This window comes from Sardina pilchardus, chromosome 1 (genome assembly GCF_963854185.1).
Source record: "Sardina pilchardus chromosome 1, fSarPil1.1, whole genome shotgun sequence".
Taxonomy (NCBI): Eukaryota; Metazoa; Chordata; class Actinopteri; order Clupeiformes; family Clupeidae; genus Sardina; species Sardina pilchardus.
In genome coordinates, this window is record NC_084994.1 from 23,829,462 (window position 1) to 23,835,533 (window position 6,072).

Consider the following 6,072-nt stretch of genomic DNA (forward strand, 5'->3'; position numbering starts at 1 on the left):
ATACCAAAAGCCTATGCAAAGGGAATATTAGATATTACTTCATATCACCTCAGAAATGAAGAAATCAAGTCAAGTCAAAATCAATGCGTTTCAATGGAAGTACATTATAAAACAAATGATTTTCAATGATATGGTATGATGGAAGTATCTCAAGTCACATGCCAAGTCACATAAGGAAGATATTGACCTTTAGACAACATATCAAGTGAGTTGGCATGCACTGAGATACTTCCATCATACCATATCATTGACAATCATTTGTTCTACAATGTACTTCCATTGAAACGCATTGATTTTGACTGGACTTGATTTCCTCATTTCTGAGGTGATATGAAGTGATATCAAATATTCCCTTTGCATAGGCTTTTGGTATACAATATAGAAGCAAAATTCAGCAATTATTTTGAAGTTGACTGTATCTATTGTTCAGATTTAGTTTTCTAGAAATATATGCAAATTACTGCATATTTAAGTAAAACTGGTCTCATTTGCATATCTAAACATCACATTTCAGAAAACTTGCAATACAAAAAATCTTTGCCTTAATGTGAGTAAACAACTGTGAAAGTTTCAATTTGATATCTATAGTTTAACATTTTACCCATTTCACATGTAGTAAATCTCAATGGCAAAATGCATTGGAAATTGCTACCTTTGACCTTGAATAAAAGTATGTTCCACTAAATATAAATGGGTAGATTTTTAATATGTGATGCAGGAGGGTTTAAGGATCAATAAAAAGTATGAACCATTACTATTGCAATTAGTTTAAGTTTTGGCCCTTTTTTGAGCTAGATTGACTGGCCTATATGGCGGAGACGATGTTCTTTCCCCAATTCCAATATGGCGGAGGACTGTGACGTAGGAACCTGACATCGAGAATAGCTCTGGGGTTTTAGGGTAGGCCTAGGCTAGGCAACACTGTCACCTCCTCTTCACTGTGAGGTCGTTTATAATGAATATAGGCCATCAATATGTTCTGGCCTCGCCAGTTTTCTTGCCATAGGACTTTTAGTTTGTTAAGCCTGCCGTTAGTACAGCCAGAGCCCCTTTAGGGAGAGCCGGTCCACTTCCTATTAACTCCATTGTACCGGATTGTTCCTGCAATCTGTTGAAATTCCGCTAGGGACGTTGCCGAGCAAGTGATACATGAATTGTGGTCTATGGGGCTAAGCGACTAGAACTCGTTTTTTTCACAGTTGACAACTTCATTTCTTAATGTACATTGTCGTAGTAGCTACCTGAGTATAGGTTTTCCACTGGAAATGAAATAAAAAGTCACTCATGTCCTTTCTGCTTTTCATAGGATGGGCCGTTTTCCCTGTAACATGCTAGCATTTAGCTCATGGATGCTCGCGACACTCGCGACCGATTACGACCGTCGTGAAGCTGAACCTTCTTTTAGGTCTATGGCCGTAAAGTGGTTCGCTTGTGTCACGTGACATGAACACTTTGAAAGGGTTTTTAGGAATAACAACACATATTAAAAATTTTATTGGTCAGCTGATTGTCAAGTCAAGTTATCCTGCATCGCATGCATTAATGCAATTTCAGGAGAAAAAATTATATAACGACAAATGTGGTACTGGGGGGTTCAGCTCCATTGCTACCCATTCATTCATCACTTGCTCGCGATCGCCCTCTAGTTGCAGTACCATGCGGAAGTATTTCGCTAGTGGTCCTTCTCCCCTTATTAGACATTCTCTGGTACAGCAGTAAGCATAGGGACTTTTATTTTGACACGCCTATCGTTAATAGGCCTACAGCAGAGAAGTTTGTGTGTGTGTTTTAGGCTACTTCTGTATCAGCACTTTGAAGGCATTCACTGTAAGTAAAGGATTAGCATACTAGTTTAATAAGTTTTGTAAGATTCATATACTGTGTAAGTACTTAGCCTACTGGTGTAGGCTATGTATCTCTATTTCAGTTTCACAATATTCACAAACGGTCAACTTCATCATTATGGCCCAAATTTGGGCCAAAACTGGCATGCCATTTTGGCAAAGCTTTGGAATGATGTACGGCCCAAATTTGGCCCAAGTTAGGCATGCCAAAAGAAAAACAAAAGCAGGCCAAAGCCCAGCCAAAACCTATTGTGGAATACCAAAATGTAGCCAGAAGTATCCCAAAGAGTGGCCAAAATCCCAAAACCTTGCCAAAAAGATGCCATAACTGACCCACAGTGATGCCATAACTGACCCAAAGTATAGCTATTTATTAATTTATTTATTAATTCATTACTTTATTTTTTTATTTATTTATGTGGATTAGTTACGCAAAAATGTCCTAGTATCCTAGGCTCATAAATTAAAATGTTAAATTATGTTCTATGTGGATTATGCACAAAAAAAGTGACAATGTATTTTAAAGTGAATTTTTGTTTTTATTGGTATTCATTCAGTTTGCTGCTCCTGGTTGGGAGCCGGCTGACGTTTTTTCCTCACATCGCGCCCAGTCAAACCATCTCTTCGTAGCCTTTGTAGCCGATCTGTAAATCCGTAGCAGCCGAGCAGGTTGGATTGCGCCTCACTGCATCTGAAATTGAAGACATACACAAAGAAAGTTTGTGTCAGTGATTTTAACAGATATAACTGGGTTTAAACAGCAATAATGCATGCTACAATATTTTTCATGATGCAAGTTCCAATAGAACTCATAGTGTGGGAGATAGGTGTGTGGGGCTGTGTGTCTGTGTCTCCAAGAAACATTTCAGGAAGTTTTCTGGAAGTTCAGTTCTGTTAAACTCTACTAAGAATAATTGTCTGACAGAAGACGCATAGGTGCAGGAGCTTTTGGAAAAGAGTTATCAGAGCCTAGAACAGAATGCTTGTAATAAGTGATGAACAGTTAAATGCTTACCAATCACTACTGCCTTCAGATGCAGTTTCTCAAAAAAGACATCTTTGACATCGGCTCCCCCTGCCAATCCAATAGTGATGACCTACAAAAGAAAAATAACCGGTCCGGTTGTATTACCATAACATTTTTACCATTCATTCAGCATTACCCACTCTTAGAGAAATCAAAGCAGCTCACCAATTCCTGACGAAGGTCCCGCTGGGTTGCAAGGTCACCCTCCAAGGCCTCCAGAGCCTGTGTGTCACCCAGGGGAAAATAGGGAATATGCTTGGAGGTGGGGGACATCTTGATGGATTAGTGTAGGTCTTGAATTATTTGTATCACATGCTCCTCTGCTGGTCCAACAGGATTTGTTGGTTCACCAACAGGTCACGCAGAAGAGCTGAAGAATACAAAAGCATCATTTAATATAAAAAGGCAGTTCTGAATCCTCAACATATGTCATAGGCTATGTATTTGCCCAGCTAGCCATCCATCTATTTACACCCTCCTAGCACCATGCATAGGACAGCCCTTTCCTAAAACATCCAAACAGAGTTCTGTCACATCCAGAGAAATTAGGCCTAATTTCCATAGAATATTCTTAAATGTACAATGTACAATTGGACATTATTTTTTACAAAGGAACAAGGCCTACTGCATGGGGAAATGCGTTTCTCCAATTATCTAACTTCCTGTAGGCTTACGTGATTTGTGATTACGTTACGTTGTGAAGTTACAGTTATGCCACTAGCTCTCAATGACAGTCTCCTGAAGATATTAATGTACTGCCAGGAGAGCAAGATCCTCAGTTAGCAACAAGTTTGGCCAACGGATTCGTAGGTTTAAAGGTGGGAGCTTTCTGCAATACGCAAAGGCTAATGCTATATTTTTTTTGTCTGCATATTTCCAACCGGTCCGCTAACAATTGGCCTAGCCTGCTCGCCAAGGTAGCGGGTGTACTCGATTTACCTACTTCAAATCTAACACGTCTTTTTAGGCTACATTAAATACAAGGCGTAACGTTATTATACACAAGAACAACAACATATTTTTTGATAAAGAGAATAAATGTAGGCTACTTACCTTCAGTTATCACAACGGCAAACTGATGGAGGCTCTTCTCTGGGCAATGCATGAATTCGAATGTTCAAAATTCCCGGTCTCTGTGCATTCTTTTGGCAAGCCATGATACAGCCAAAGCTCACCCATGAATCATGAGATGCGGTCCCGCTCATCACATTGTCGGCTGGTTAACCAGACGTAATCCATAACTTAGCCAGAATTACATGGCGCCCTTTATTTATTATGGCAAATCATAATTAAGCCATTGGTCGCCCAAAGAACGCACGCGCAAGTCATGAGATGCGGTCCCGCTCATCACCTTGTCGGCTGGCTAACCAGACGTAATCCATAACTTAGCCAGAATTAAGGCAGATCATAATTAAGCCACAGGTTGCCCAAAAACCTTTGAGTGGCCTTTTCCTGTGCCAAACAAAGCCCAAAGAGGCCACATGTATGCCAAAGGAAAGCCAAAATGATTTGCTATCTGGGAACCAATCCATCAGTGCCTAAATCTAACCAACCACGGAAGGCATCACGCAATAAACAAATCAGAAGCAACGTGAGGCGGGTCTTGGCGCCTCTAAGTTTATCTAGAGAAAGGACTTTGGTAGCCTATATTTTTCACACACAACAGCGCGGACTCCAACAGTTAAAACGTCCTCTGCTTGCTAGGTTTTGTTCACTGTTGATTCGCTGTTTCTCCTTGAGTTTAGAAGTTAATGTAGGCTAGACTACTGTTTTATGGGTGCTATAAGTCTATCGTTGTCCTAGGCTATACTTGTTGTAAAGCTGTGTATTTGCACGGTCGGCGGACGAACGCATTTCACGCTTGCCATTCTCTGAAACTTGGCAGCCCTTTCGTAGGGGCTACACGATATCTTCCCTGATCTTTCCCGAGATTGCAGATAACTAGATTAATTGAAAAGGCTAAACTTCTACATAGCCTAAATATTTTAGTCTCTATGTAGCCTAGCCTAAATTAATATTTTGTCAGAACTGAGCATAGGCATAGACAATATTCCGCTTACCTGTTCAAATGCCAAGATCTCTTCGCTTCCGTGTTGATGGGCGGAACTTTATTCTGTCCAGGCTACGCATGATGCATGATGTCGCATTTCCACATGTTTCCATGTTTCCTGAAAAAGTCTATAGGCCTAGATAAAAGTAGGCCTATTTCATTGTAGTTCTTCATGATATTTGAAAGCATATATCCTGGATTGTGAAATATAAAAAAAAAGGGCGAAACGTGTTATGCTGGATGCATTTCTTGGTGTAGTTTTGCCATTGTGGCAAAGCGTCTCTGGGTAGCCTACACTGAAAAGCGATATATGATTATTTTTATTTTTATTATTATTATTATTGTGCAGAACCTTGGATTTCCAAAGAGCTTTTTAATAGGATATGAATAGCCTAAAAAAATATGTTTTAAAACTGTATTTTTCCACCCCAAGTCAATATCCCTGGCACATACAAATTGAAAAGAAGTGAGGGGCATTAGTTAATCTGAAGGCAATAATTCTTGTAAATTAGAAATAATAAATCACAGTTTTTAGTTGTGCCACTTGTCCAAAGAGATTAATGGAAAAAAATATCACTGCCTCTTTTTACTATTTTGCTCTAGTCACATAGGCTACTGTATAGCGTTTTGGAACCAAACTCTTCATATAAAGACTAACAATTGGATGTTTTTCGACTGAGGAATAGCCTATAACCTATTAAATGTAGGTTCCGACAGGGCATACAGTAGATGTCAATCTGGTTACGAGACAGTCATAACTGCTGCTGCCTAAGCATCTAAGATGGTGTAGTCAAGAGGGTAGGCTACACAGACTTAATGAAGATGAAAAGCGAAAATTGTGTGAACCCATCAGAAGGTGCGAAGTATTAGGTATAGGCTACCAGAAGCCTTCCTGTTTGATGCTCGTTGAGCTCAATGCAAATCAAACAGTCTAACTGAAATAAAACCATGACAATCTCAGGTATGGTAAAGGGCATGTGATGATGTGGGGCTATTTTAATTCCAAAGGCAAAGGTAACTTTATCAGGATGTATCCTGGATCCATTAATTAACTGTCCTTGGCTTTAGAAATAAAAGTCTGCCTGCCTCTATGGGAATTTAGCATAGGGGTATGTAGGCTACAGTATAATTACTGTATGTCCCCTGTATTT